This window comes from Equus asinus, chromosome 9, assembly GCF_041296235.1.
Source record: "Equus asinus isolate D_3611 breed Donkey chromosome 9, EquAss-T2T_v2, whole genome shotgun sequence".
NCBI lineage: Eukaryota > Metazoa > Chordata > Mammalia > Perissodactyla > Equidae > Equus > Equus asinus.
In genome coordinates, this window is record NC_091798.1 from 56,900,107 (window position 1) to 56,915,702 (window position 15,596).

Sequence of the window (15,596 nt, forward strand, 5' to 3'; positions counted from 1 at the left end):
AGGAAGGCTGGCCGCGAGAGCGCTGGACCCAAAGATAAGAAAGCCCAGGCGACAAGAAGGAGGCCACCCCCGGAGATTTAAACTAGACCTGGCCCCGCCCCGGCGCCGCCCACAACCAATGGGGACTGCCTGGAGGCGGAGCCCTCTTAGCCCTGCGCCGCTGCCGCCCCCGCAGCCCCCTGGTCCCCGCAAAGTCGTGTCTACCCGTGAGGCTCTCCTTGGTTCAGACCAATGGCGATCCTCTTTCCTTATTGGCCGTGAGGAAGGCCCGGCGGTCCAGTCCGCAGGCATTTCGAATCCACGTTCGAATCAAGACGTAAAAGTGAACCTTGGACATGGTCGTTTGAATCCTAGGTTCAAAGGTAAGCCTGCGTGACAACTCAGTAAACTTTGGTCTCCACGACTCTGCTTCGTGCCGAGGAAGCTGATGGAGTTACGGCAACTGAGCAGAGCCAAATTTTCTCAAATTCCATCCGACCAGGATGCCTGGTGAGCCGGCCCCTTCGCCAAGCTCTTTGTGGTCTAAGTGTGGAGATCTCCATGGCGAGTATCTGTTTCAGTCTTGTGTTGTAATCTTTCTTGTTTAATCCAGTACCCCTGTTCTTCTGTTTAAAAAATAATAATAAATTTAACTTTAAACAGAAATAAAAGGCTGTGTGCATTATTCCTACTTTCGGAAATGTAAGTGCAGAATCAACCCCGTTGTTACCTACCATGAGGTGCGTTCGGCCACAGACCTGAAACAGGAGGGAGAATTAAGGCTATCTCAGATATTTCTGGGGAGCCGATAGTCCACTTCCCAGACTCACAGCTGGGCCCCAGGTAGTCCCAGACCAGAGCCAACAGGGATGGTTAAATGCAAGTGCCCGTCTCGATATATCTCAAATATGAATGAGAGGCCATACAGATTTAGGAATTATAGGTGTGGAAGAAGAGTGAGGAGTATAATTTAATACACTACAAAAGAGTGTTGCTGTATAAGTGTAGGTTATGTTCTCTAATGGTCTCATCTTGCTCTCCAGTCCTCATTCTTGTGGGAGGGGAGGCAGAAAAGGAGACTTACACTTGCCAGTTAAAGGGGTAACTCAGTCTGTTTGGAGTAAATGCTATCTTTCAGCCTTCTCCCTCCTCCCTTCTCTAGCCTATATGTCCCCTTAACATAGAGGAAAGGTTTGGCAGGGGTAGGGTGGTCCTTAAAGTCGTGCTGCCCTCTCCACCCACCAGCTACTGATAAAGTCTGTGGTAGATGAAACTTGCAGTTTATTCTCTCAGCATAATTGAGGGGTCTCAGTGGTTCTCCACCCACCTGCACTTGACCCCAGCACAAATTAATCTAGCCTCTAAATTGTATTTACATCCATGTGTGGGCTTAGGGATTCCTGGAATCTGCTGTGTATCTCTCACTCTCTGACCTATTTTAGCAACTTCTATGTGAGTCTAAACTTATTTCAAATCAAAAAAAGAATTCAAATAAAATTTTTAAAACAAACAAAAATAGAACTATTCCAGGCCAGCTAGGAACCAAGGGAGTTAGGGGTAGGACCTTCAGCTCACTCACTGCATGAACCAACAAGGCCGTTACCACTCTGCTGCAGTCACCCTAAGATGATTCAGGGTCACCTGCATGGCAGTGTCTTCTCAGAGTCAAAATCTTTCTGGAGCTTCTATCCTTTTCACTGCCCTAGCCCTTCAGGCTCAGGCCTTGGAAGGGGTGAGGGGTGTCGGGTCCCTGAGGAACCCAGGCCAACTACACTCCATGTTCTCCACCCTCCTAATCTTCTCCATCCTCTGCCCAGTAAGAATTCTACTGTATCTTTCCTTCTGGTCAGAACTCCTTGCAAGTTTATCCTCTTTGCTCAGCCTTAGGGATATCTCTTTTCTAAGGAGTCACTCCTCTAAGGGAGACACTAACTTTTGTGGCTTAGCCTAATGGTATATGGAGAGCTGGGAGAGCATGAAGGGATATTTCAGGGAACAGGATTCTTCTCTTTTTGTTGCTCAGTCTCTGAACCTGCTTCCTATTGTTGGAGAATATCTCCGCCTCTTTCCTACCTCAGAGGCTGAAAATACCAGATACTCACAATCCTAGCCTCCCTTGCCACCAGGCATAGCACATGACCTAAGTTCTGCCAATCAGATGCTTCCTCCCACCACTTTGAATTGGGCTGGAGGGAACAACAAAATATACAGAATCCATTCTGGCAATGGGTGGTAGAAGCAGCAATGGCATCAGATCTAATGTAGGAGTGGGCACAATGCAATGGCAGTGATGTCAGAGGTGCGAGTGGCAGCGTCTAGTAGGCAGCTGCAAGGATAATGGTATCTCCATCAGAGCATCTAAGGCATGATTTGGGCGTAGTTCCTGGCTGCAGAGCCTCTGAACCTCACTCTCTGGCCCTTTTAGGGATTCTGTCAGCTGTCACTGAGCTGCAGCTGGTTTGAGATTGCAGCTGCCCAGGCTGATTTAGCTCTTGTACACCACAGTAGCCGAGTTTAATACGAAAACAGCTGCCTTTGGGAATCAACACAGGCTTTCCAGGAACTCATACTGCATGTGTCAGGATCAAGGCTTGAGTGGAGACAGAAATTTCTGGGGTCACGTGAAGGCTCTCTAGAGAACCCTGTACTGCAAAGGCAGCTGTACTTTGCATGAACTTCAGACCTTTTGCTAGCGCCAAGAATGAAGCACTTCAGACCTGGCTTTTTCTCAAGCTTAGCTTAGTAGGTAGAAATCTAATGGATTTTTTGCTGATTTTTTTTCTCCTTTATCTTGTTCATTAGCCTTGGATTGATGACCCAAGTTGGACCTGATGCAGCAAGAAAATATTTACAGGAAAGAAATATTTATGCATCTTTTTGAGTAGGAAAGTTTATGTCAATGTGCCTTCCCTGGGACTCTGAAGCACCATCTTGGTAGTGACAATAGCTACCAACACAGCTGGAGAAAGCCTTGGGTTTCTACAAGAAGAGCATATGGAAGCACAACTAACCTCTTCACAGAAGATTTTTCCCGATTGAGTTTAGGTTCACAGACTCTGGCCAACTGGCACGTGTGACTTGTAGTCTGATAAGCTCAAATGAGAAGCTTTTCTCTTTTCTCCATCCCCCAGATAATCCTAAATGAATTGGCTGGCAACTGCAATATAGATCTGGATTGTGCTGGAATCTTGGAAAGTCATTTTTGCTTGTGATAACTGCTGCTAGTGTTTTTCTAAATATGGGAATGTGGCTGCTGCTACACTGACCTTATATATCCTGTGCTCTTTGGAAAGGTAAGAGACACAAGAGAATTGCAGTTGGGTTAATCCTACTTTGGAGGTATTACAGGAGTTACATCCGTTCTAGTGTAACAGCACAAAATAGAGTGATAGCATCTAGTGGTGGCCAGTGTATAAAAGTCAAAAGCTTTTAATAAAAGCAGGACCATGTTTTCCATTTTAAACTTAGCTCTTGTTCTCACAGACGTCTATGCAGGAGGTAAGATTTGAATATTCATACGTTCAACCTTTATTTATTAAGGGCGGTATAAGTCAGGCACTGTTCTTGGTGCTGAGAACAAAACAGATAAGGTCCTTGCACTTGTAGAATGTAGTCTTACATTCTAGAGAGGAGAGAGGATAAACATACAAATAAATAAATGATTCCATATAATTGCAAGTGCTAAGCAAAAAATTCATCAATTTATCAAACAGATATGTTTGTCCTAGGCACTTTCTTAGTGTTTTACAAATATTAACTCATTTGATTTCCTGACAATCTATAAAGTAGGTGCTATAATTATCCTCATTTTCAGATGAGGAAGCTAAAGTACAAAAAGGTTAAATAACTTAGCTAGCATGTAGTGAAATAAGGATTCAAATTCCAGTGATGTAGGTCTGCTGTCTGAAACAAGGCAATGGGATTCAAAAGAGATTAGAAGTGAAGAAGGGAGGGAGGTACTAATTTAGAGAGGGTAGCTAGGAAAGGCTTATGATCTGAGACTTGAATGTTGAAAAGAACTGGTCAAGCATTTATTGGGATGGAGCTTTCTGAGCAGAATGAACAGCACATACAAAGGCCCTGTGGGAGAACACCTTCGTACCTCCTGGCACGTGAGGAGGTCAAAGAGGTAGGCAGGGACCAGATTGTGTGGAGTCTTGTAGGCCACAGTTGGGAGTATGGATTTTATTCTAATTATATTGAGAAACCCTTGAAAATCAGGGGAGTAAAATGATCTGATATGCAAAACTACAGATTCCCCTTTGTACACTTATGAGAGTGTGAACACACAGAGAAAAACCCAGGAGGAGCACACCACCTGATGACTGGTTCGTTCTGGAGCTGAGTCAGGAACCGCGGCAGTGATCAAGGGGACTTTTGCTTTATCTGTTTTTCACATGAAAATATATTGTGTAATTATACAAATGGATAGCTTTTAAAAATAATTATTTCCCTTTCTATCTGTAGACGTAGATAAATTATAACTTACACTCACAGATGGTTAGATATGTTTATGCTTAACCATGTGTAGAGTTCCTAGTATGAACCATGAATTTAGTACTTCTCATCTAATTCTCAATATCAAAGAGTCTCTTCAATATTTGTATATGAAAGGTGGCTTAATATTAGTTACTGCTACACAACAAATTACTAGAAAACCTAATTTAAGCTCCAGGGGCCGGCCCAGTGGCATAGTGGTTAAATTCACACGTTCCGCTTCTCGGAGGCCTGGGGTTCGCCGGTTCGGATCCTGGTTTCAGACATGGCACTGCTTGGCATAAGCCATGCTGTGGTAGGTGTCCCATGTATAAACTAAAGGAAGATGGGCATGGATGTTAGCTCAGGGCCAGTCTTCCTCAGCAAAAAGAGGAGGATTGGCAGTAGTTAGCTCAGGGCTAATCTTCCTCAAAAAAGAAAAAAATTTTAAAAATTAAAAAATAAAATAATTTAAGCTCCATAAAATCCCCTGTAGTATGTAGCTGAAAACCCACTCAATTACAAGCAGATGCATGATGCTAAAGAAAGCAGTATTTGTGCAGCTTGTGAAGCTTGCTTTAGACACAAACCTGAGTTAAAGGATGTATATCTCCCTTAAAGAAACCACAAACAGTCATGTGTGTTGAGACGGTCATCTTAGGGAAGAAGTTCAGCATACCGAGAAGAGGCGGGCTAAGTAAAACTGCACCGTGAGGCTGAGAAAACCCACATAAGGAGTCAGAACTTGGCTGGTTTCTCCCAGTGGGCAACTGATAATCCTGTGCATTTTCAGTATGTGGCGAGCTACTACCATTTTTGTTTTTCTTTACAGAATGTACTAGATGGAATGTGCCTTAGGAGTAAACCTGGCTTACGTCTTACACCTACTCCTTTGACACTTGAGTCTCTTGGGATTTACCACCCACTTTCATATCTCTTTGCTTTCAATCTTCCAACTTCCTCTTCACCACCCCTCATGCATCACGTAGTTTATTTCCTGCTGCCTTACTCTTCACCTCTTTTCATTCCGTGTGGAGACTTCAGAATCCATGCACATGATCCATCCAATTGCCCTGCCTCTTAGTTACTTAATGCTCTCCCTTCCAGAAACTGTTTTTTAATCCAATCAGCTATTGGCATTTTCTCCCATGGACATGTGCTGAACATGTTCATTACCACTTACCACTTCTGAAATCTCACGTCCAAACATTCTACCTTTCCAGTTCAAGTACTCCCATTGTGGAATTCTTCTCTATCATCATGACCTCCAATGGGTGACTCTTGTGGCTCCCTCAATACCCATCGTTCCTCTCTCTTCATTTCTGTCTTGCTTAGACTCCATGACTCATCGTTATAATCCACAACCTTGTTTTCTTTTCCTATCATGCACTCCTGGAAAATTTTGACCTTTTCCAGTTTAAAATGCCTTCTAATTTCTATTATTACTTCTTTCTTGATGCATGAGTTATTTAAAGGTATATTTCTTAATATCAGACATAAGGAGATTTCCTAGTAATCTCTTTGTTGTTGATTTTCAGCTTAATGCACTATGATCAGAGAACATACTCTGTTTTCAACTCTTTTAAATATATCAAGGTTGGCTTTATGACCTAGATATGGTCAATTTTAGTAAAGATTCCATGTGTATATGAAAAGAACGTGTAATTTGCAGTTTGGGGCTCAGGATTCTATATGTGGCCATTAAAGTTTGTAGATCATATTTTTCAAGTCTTTTATATCCTTACTGATATTTTGCCTTCTTGTTCTATCAGTTACTGAGAAAAGTATGTATAAACTATCCCACTGTGATTGTGGACTGTGGGGCAGGTCTAACTATTTAACACAGATTAATGGAGAATACAGAATTCAGCAAATGCAAAGAAAAGTTCTGGAAAGAATGATACAAGTTACTTTTACTTGAAAGTGACAGCTCAATTTTAGTCCCTTTTCTTTCCCTTTCTATCTCTGTAGACTTAGATAAATTAAGTACTTTAATCTTCTTCTAAAAGATGTCATTTAAGTGCCTAGTAAATAGTAAGTGCTCAGTAAAAGTTAATTCTCTTTATTTTATGAGGAGGGATTGAAAGTTTACTCCAGAACAACACAGCGATTATAACTTACACTCACAGATGGTTGGATATATTTATGCTTAACCATGTGTAGAGTTCCTAGTATGAACCATGAATTTAGTACTTCTCATCTAATTCTGAATATTAAAGAGTCTCTTCAATATTTGTATATGAAAGGTGGCTTAATACTAGTTACTGCTACACAACAAATTACTAGAAAACCTAGATAGCTTAAAATCACAAACATTTATTTATTTTCTCAGTTTCTGTGGGTTGGAAACCTAGGCATCATTTAGCTGGGGACTTCAAGCTCAGAGTCCCTCAAAATGTCTCTCACGAGCCTGAAATCAAGGTGTCTACTGTGGCTACAGTCATCTCAAGGCTCATTTGGGGGAGGATCCACTCCGAGCTCATTCCTGTGGCCATCAGTAGACCTCTGGTCTTTGCTGGCTGTTGACTGGAGACATGAATCCCTTGCCACATAAGCTTCTCCCTAAAGCTGCTCACAACATGGCAGCTGGCTTCCCTCAGAGAAAGCAAATGAGAGAGCAGCAGAAGCCACCCAAGTCAGAAGCCATGGTCTTTTTCCTTTTTTAATAGACTTTATTTTTAGAGCAGTTTTAGGTTCACAGCAAAACTGCACAGAAAGTAGAGAGTTCTCATATACTCCCGACCTCCACACACACACACAACCTCCCATATCGTTGACATCCTCCACCAAAGTGGTACATTTGTTACAATTGATGAGCCTACATTTGCACTTCATCATCACCCAAAGTCCATAGTTTACATTCGAGTTCACTCTTGATGTTGTACATTTTATGCGTTTTGACAAATGGATAATGATGTGTATCCACCACTATAGTATCAGACAAATAGTTTCACTGCCTCAGAAATCTCTTTGCTCTGCCTACTCATCCCTCCCTCCCCCAACCCCTGGAAACCACTAATCTTTTTACTGTCTCCATAGTTTTGTCTTTTCCAGAATGCCATATACTGGGAATAACAGTATTGTAACCTTTACAGATGGCTTCTCTCAGTTAGTAATATGCATTTACATTTCCTCTATGTCTTTTTATGGCTTGATAACTCACTTCTTTTTAGCACTAAATAATATTCCATTGTCTGGGTGTACCACCATTTATTTATCCATTCACCTACTTATGATTGCTTCCAAGTTTTGGCAAGCCATAGTCTTTTTGTAACCTAATCTTGTAGGTAACATCCCATTGCTTCTGCATTCAATTCACTAGAAGTCAATAAATTCAGTCCACACGCAAAGGGGAGAGATTACACAAGGGTGTGAGTACCAAGAGGAGAGGATCATAGAAAGCCATCTTAGAGGTTGCCTACCACACCAGGAGATCAATGTTTACAGCTACCTTGACCATGCTGAAGCAGCAAGGCCAGTTAAAGAATGCCCATTAGAGAGTCTGTGCCTGAAAAGTCTCTACTCTTGTTTTGATGTAGCATAATTTACCAAAGCACTGAAAACTCTTGAGCAACACAATGGATGCACTTGGCCCTATACTGAATAATCCTAAAGCCACGCAGAGCACTTTAAAACTTGCTGCCTTCTCATTTTCCTAGAGAAACAGAATCTGTTTCTGCCACCTTTTCTTGAACAGATGCCTATCCCATTCAGGTTTACAAAAAGGGACCTCCCAATTAAACCATGTCATTTGTTCCAGTCCTCTCTGTGCTGGAGAGTGGAGTATATAATAGAGGATGAAATATCCAATAAATAAATTGCTTTCAGTATTATTACATATATTATACCACATATTATATCACATTATATATAATAATATATATTATTATATCGTATCATTATATATATCATTTATATCATACATATGAGATATATATCATTATATATATATATATATATCACTGGAATGTATATCTGAATTCAGATCCTACATTTTTATTTTTGATAGGGAAAATTTCTATTATTTATCCTCAGATGGAATTGAAGGGTGAAAAGTTGATGCTTTCTTCCTCCCCAGATCATAAAATCCCCATACTAGCCCAACATTTGGTGCAAAAGGTGTTTGTGAGACCATCTCTTGGTGATTACAGTGGATCTACATGCTTATTTACAGCTTCTCACAGCCGAAGTACTTAACTCTCTGAGAGATGTGTCCAAAGGCAGCATCCACCCTCTACCTTCATCTTACTGGATCATTACATCCAACCTAAATATGTTTCATGTTAAACCACCTGGTGATTTCTGCCTTAGGCTGAAACATGACGGTTTTTGATGGTTAGAAGACAGTGGCACCACATCACCACAAGAGGGAGTACAGAGCCATAGAAGAATCTCGCTCGGTATTTTTATGGCTAGGTTTTACCGTTCTGGAGAAAACAGAACTTTTGCTGTTTCTATCTCCCCCATCCTCTTTCCCCTTCTAATAATCCTGAGACTGTCTTCTGGCCAAAGGCAGGGCCAATAGCTGAAGATCTCTCTGTAAAGATGAGGAAAATATAGCTAGGAGCAGCTTTTTTCTTCTGCTGCTGTCCAGGCTATCCCAAAGAAATACTCCCCAATACCAATTCACACAGAGTGGGTTCCTGTCTCAGTGCTGAGGGCACCCTCCAGTGCCTGTCTCTGCTCTCTGATTTACCACCAGAGCCCAAATATCTGGTTTATGAGAATACTTATTATGTTCAGCAATTCAAGTACATCTTGAATTAATTTATCACAGCACTAAAGCAACTAGGTAATATAGAGGCCAACGAGTAACACAGCCTACAGTAAGCACTCAGTAAGTAGAGAAAAGTCAGACTCAGAGCCTGGGAAAACACACCTTTCTTGGAATGACATAAATAGAAATCCCCAGGTATAATCCACAATCATTCTTGAGTCCTTTGCACCTAGGGAAGTTCTAAACTTCTGAGCCCCATATATGGTGGCACATTATACCCAATTACCACACAGGGTGTTTGAGGATTTTTTTTTTATTGTTAGCACAGCCTGAAAAGAAGAATGATGAATAGAGCTGAGTAAGATAGTTTTCCCTCAGCAGAGTTAGTCAGACGCTGCAGGCAGAATGTCAGGCAACAAAATACAGGGAGGAGTAAATACAATGGGAGATAAGTCATGACTGTGACAATAGAAATATGATTCCTTGAGTCCTGGCTGATGCTTACTAGTACATACAGATTCAACAGAACAGGTTTCCAAACCACAATAGAAAAAAAAATTGAAAATAAATTACCAAATGTCTGTCACAAGAGTTCATTCTTTTACTAGATTTCTATGATATATATCTCTTCTTGAAAGAGTTCAAAGCGTTGTACTGAATGGAAATGTAAACTTCTTTGCCAGAGGCAATGCCGAGTCTGGTCATGGTGGTGGGAGAAAAGATGGGAGATGGAAAAAACAATAATCAAGATGCCTTAAAGACTGGAGATGACTCCAGATGACTGCAGAAAGAGCAATGGCTAAATCTTTTGTCGTGAAGACATTCTGCTGGCTGAAGGAATGAGAATACAGCCAAGGCCTGTACTATAGCAGTCGTGAAAGCTTGGGGGAGCTTATTGCGACTTGGGAGATACATCACATCTTGAATCTTGGAATCCTCCAGCAGATTTCAGATCCAGACTGTCTTATGATGCAATTCCCCAAACTCCTCTGCCTAACACTCTTCTGCTATTAACACTGGTCCCTATTATACAATGCTCATTTATTATGGAGAGATATATGCCTCCAACTCACCACAAACTTGTATTCCTGCCATTGCATAGTGTCCCTTCCCAGCTTTAGGTCTGATCGAGTCAAAATGATTTTACAATTGGGTCCTCAAAGCTCAGGAACTTCGGAGAAGCAGGTCAGCCTTGTACCCAGGCTGAGAAGTCCCTAGGTCAAGGTCTATCTCAGAAGTCTCAGCAAAGGAGCATGGAGTCCCAGTGGCTTGTCATTATCCCTCTCTGCAGTAAAGTAAATATGAAGCTTTGATTAGTCAGACTAGGGTCACATGCCACCTTTAGAGCTCTGCTTGCATTGAGAGTAGGAGAAGGGTAGATTCCTGGTGAATGTCGGAAGCTGTTAGAAATAGAGTAAGTGAATTCTGGGCAGCCAAGAAGCAATACATGTCCCCCTACTTTTCAGCCTTTCCCTCTCCATAGTCACCCAGCACAGGCCCATTTGGCTTCCAGGGAAACTTGAATGTCTGAATTTAGTGCAAATGGAGCCCTTGGTGTTGTACAATGTGGTGGCCCTGACTATCAGCAACCACGCCCTGGCCATTGCTGTGTGATGAGGATCATTAGTATTTGTTTTCTGGATACTGTTTCAATCTCTGCTCACATCTTTCTGTAATTTCTATTGTTACCAAGTCACACACTCCCCACCCACACACATACCACACACAGGCAAATCACAGAGAGACAAGTCAAGTCAATGACAACATCTGACAGCAACAACAAAGACCTCAGATAACAATCACAGTGATAGAGGAAACTTCAGGGATGGTGAGGGTGGTAGAAGGTGTTCACTACCACTGTTTTAAATTCATCTTAGAACAAGTCATGTTATCAATACAAAATTCACATAAAATAAATAATTTGTGGGGCCAGCCTGGTGGCACAGCGGTTAAGTTTGCACATTTCGCTCCTAAGAGGCCTGGGGTTCACCAGTTTGGATCCCGGGTGCGGACATGGCACCGCTTGGCACGCCATGCTGTAGTAGGCGTCCCACATAGAAAGTAGAGGAAGATGGGCATGGATGTTAGCTCAGGGCCAGTCTTCCTCAGCAAAAAGAGGAGGATTGGCAGCAGATGTTAGCTCAGGGCTAATCTTCCTCAAAAAAATTAAAAATAAGCAAATAAATAAATAAATGATTTGTTTCAAGTAAACCTACTTCCCCCTTTGAGCATTGTATTTAAAAAAATAAAAAGAGTAGATACTTTTTACCCACATCTGGTTCCCATATTAACCACATGTAATCAAATCAATTATTGAGTGGTTCATTAGGAAGGAGTGATTGTCCTTCCACAATGAGGCATCTCCAAATTTACAGAGCAACAAGCAGATATAATGAGACTGTAATAGTTTTTCCCAGGAAGACATCCTTTTTCCTCAGAGTGATTCAGTTCTGCCCCCACAGTCTGCAGCTTGCCGCGGGAAAACCCCACTATCAGCCTTTTGGGTGATCCTGGGGGCACTGACTCCTGGGAACTAGGTCTCCTGGAGCTCTTGGACCTACAGTGAACAAATGTGGGCTGGGAATCTAGAGGGTAAGAACTCCCATCCTGCTAGACTCGAGAGTGCACAGGCAAGGAAACAGTGTGTGCCGTGGCTAAAAGCGCAGGCTCTGGAGGCAGGCCGCCTGGGCTAGCCTCCCAGCTCCACCACTCACCACCCATGTGTCCTTCAACAGTCCTTTCTTTCTGAGTCTGAGTTTTCTCACCTGTAACAGGGTAATAAGAGTTCCTATTTTCCAGAGTTGTGATGGAGTCAAGCTGGTTCACAAAGAAAGTTTAGCATAGTGCTAGGCACATAGTACCAAATAAAGGTTAGTTTGGATCAAGCTTTTTGATTAGTGTGATTGTTTTATTTTTGAAAGGAGCTGCTTTTGTTTCTTTATTTTGGTGAGGAAGATTGGCCCTGAGCTAACATCTGTTGCCAATCTTCCTCTGTTTCCTATGTAGGACATTACTACAGCATGGCTTGCTGAGCAGTGTGTAGGTCTGCTCCCGGGATCCAAAACCTGAACCCTGGGCCACCAAAGTGGAGTGTGCAAACTTAACCATTAGGCCACTGGGCTGGCCCCAATTTTGTTTTTTTTCAAGTGTGCAGGAGGTAAAGCTTGGCCTGAACTCTTACTTCCATTAGGAAAAGTACTGGTACTGACCACTTATAGTAGCCTTTAACTGAGAGAGGGGAACACCATTGGCTAATTTGGTCCTTCACTAAAAATAAGAAAACAACTAGTACTTAGGTTTCCCTTTACCTACCAACTTGGAAGGGCTAGCAAAGAAATCTTAGGCAGCCAAAGGAGTATTTAATACACCTAATATCCTCTTTCTAGAGAGTTTGTACTTCTAGCTTACATTATTTTGACTCAATTCTGGATCAAGGATATAATATGATACATCACACAATCCAAGAAGAAAAAAATCAGAGCGTTAATGGTGATAGCTTCTATTTATTGAGGATGTACTAGATATCCTCACCTGAGTGTTTATGTGCCTTTAATAATTATTTGAGATAGGCACTGTGGATATGCCCATTTTACAGATGAGGAAACTGAGGCTCAAAGAAATGAAACACTTTCTTAAGCTTCAACTACAAAGTTTGTTTTCTTATCCTGAGAACACTTTGCAGCCTTCCCAAATACTTTAAATAATTGATCACAGATGCTTAAAAATAATAAGCCTTACTTTGAATCAATACATTCTGGCAATTCTTCAGGACTGACTTTAATCCTGGGTTCCAGTTGGTCTGTCTCCACTGACCATGCCTGGTGTCCACTAGTCTGTTTCTCGGCAAAGGTTCCTGTGACTAGAGGTTTGTAGGTTCCCTCTCCTTTCTCTAAAAGAGCAAGAATTGGCAAATGCTTTCAAGTTGTAGCCCGGCCCCTGGGAGCACCCACCGAGCTGCTAGTGCTGCCTCTGGGAATGCTCCCCACTGAGTGGTGGAGCTCAGCCCCCATGAAGGAGCCCCTACCAAGCACAGCAGCTCACAGGCTCAGATCCTGCATGCCCCCAAAAGAAAATGACCCTCCCCTCCCACCCAGGGCACCAGCTTGGCCAGTCCTCTGCTGAGAGCAGTGCTCCAGCACCAGAAGGAGCCCCAGCGGAGCACGGAGGCCCTGCCTGCGCGTGCACCAGTGGCTTGCCAAGCAGCTGCGCCAGCGCGCAAATGCAGAGAAGCCCTACCAGCACAACTTCCAGCAGATGGAGTGGGATCAGAAAACACAGCTCCTGCCCCCTACCCTCTACGCCAGCCATGGCAGGTGGAATCTGCGACCTGATACTACCGCAAATGCACCGGCAAGGGATCACTTCATCAAATACCGTGAAGAACTGTAGTAACACTTCAGAGCAGAAGGAAGACGATGAGTCTCTAGAAACCAATCCTGACCTCACAGAAATTTAAAAGAGCAAGAACTTTACACAGGGCATGCAAAACCAACCTAGCAGTCAGCTTGTATCACTCAGAACTCCTTCATTTATAAGGAAAGAAATTAGCTCAAACTGGCTCAAGTAAAAAAGTCAAATGTATCAGCTCTTGAAACAGAAGAAGTCCAGGGGAAAGCTGACTGCGGGTGTGGCTGAAAACACTGCCTCAGATGACGGCATCAGGACTCACTTTCTCTCCTCTCTTGACTCTGCTTTCCAGGTTTGTTTCTCAGGCTGGCTTTCTCCTCATGGAAGCACATTGGCTGCCAGAAGCTCCAGACTCATAGCCTCAGAGTTTCAGTTCTGGTGAGAGGAGGGAACGGTTCTTTGCCTGTATCTCACGTGGAAGTCCTAAACTCCAGGCACATGGAATGACAACAAGACACAACATTAGAAATCAGGACAATTCCTAAAATCCAGGCCAGATAACTACTGCCAACACATGGGTAGAGGTTCTGTTCTGGCAAAGCATGGATTTAATCAGTTTATATAAAGCACCTCTCACTCAACAGTTAAATTATGCCAGAGTCAATACCTGTGAATCCAGAGCAATGTAACAAGTGTCAATCATCCCTCTTGCCCCACACTCACTTTGTCATAACCTTGGAAATTCCAGGATTTAAAACGAAGGAGCCAGAGGCAAGCAGGCTCAGAAGTTTTCAGTTTATCCTAAAGAGCTACCAGAGGAGACAGACTCTTCTCAGACGATGTCCATATGATTTACATATTGTGTCCATGGAATTTATGTCAAATCTACAGCCAGGGACAAGGGTGATATGATGATGATGATGGAAGCTAACAGGAATGGAGCACTCACTTTATGCTAGGCACTCGTCTTTACACAAGTGCTTTACATGAATTATGTATAAGAGCTACAATTATCTCCATTTAACAGATGAAAATAACAATCACCTTTCTTAGAGCTGGAATCCACCAAGAACACCATCTCAGTCAGGCACTGGGGAATGAGAGGGCCTATTGCTGGAGGAAGCCAGCTGATGGGTAAGATGGAATTCGATTTTGCTTGGATGAAACTGCTAGCACAGCCCTGGTACCATTGGTTGAATATGTTATTATATTCCAAAAGTAAAGAGAAAGGTACAACATGATAGCTAGTGAATATTTTCAAAATGAAGATTAACATTGAACTCTAAATCTGAATTTTCTTCAAAAAGAAACTGCTAATTTAAAATATCCCAAGGATTAAGCAAGTCTCCTAAATAAACTGTTTATGCATCAGATCCCTTCTTCATAAAACAGCCTGGATGATGGCTAAAGTGTGCTTCAAATCTAAAATTCAACAACTAGCATTTTCTTAGAAAGGCAGCTGCTGGGGCCGGCCCTGTGGCCGAGTGGTTAAGTTTGCATGCTCCGCTTCAGCGGCCTGGGGTTTGTCAGTTGGGTTCCTGGGTGCAGACCTACACACTGCTCATCAAGCCATGCTGTGGTGGCATCCCACATAGAAGAACTAGAATGACCTACAACTAGGATATACGACTATGTACTGGGGCTTTGGGGAGGAAAAAAAGAAAAGAAGATCGGCAACAGATGTTAGCTCACAGCCAGTCTTCCTCACCAAAAAGGCATTAAAAAAAATAAAGAAAGGCAGCTGCTAACTACAGAGGTATCTCAGCCCAGAAACCTGCACTCAGTTCACATTCAGGACCACTCCCATCACCTCCACATCCTTGTCCACATTCTCCAGGTGATATGATGATGATGATGGAAGCTAACAGGAATGGAGCACTCACTATATGCTAGGCACTCGTCTTTACCCAAGTTCTTTACATGAATTATATATAAGAGCTACAATTATCTCCACTTAGATGAAAATAACAAGAGACAGAGAAAATAAGTAACCTGCACGAGGTTACAGCCAGTACGAGGCTCCATTGTCCACATGTTCAACCCAATCATCTGATTTGTGGACATGATAGTAAGCATC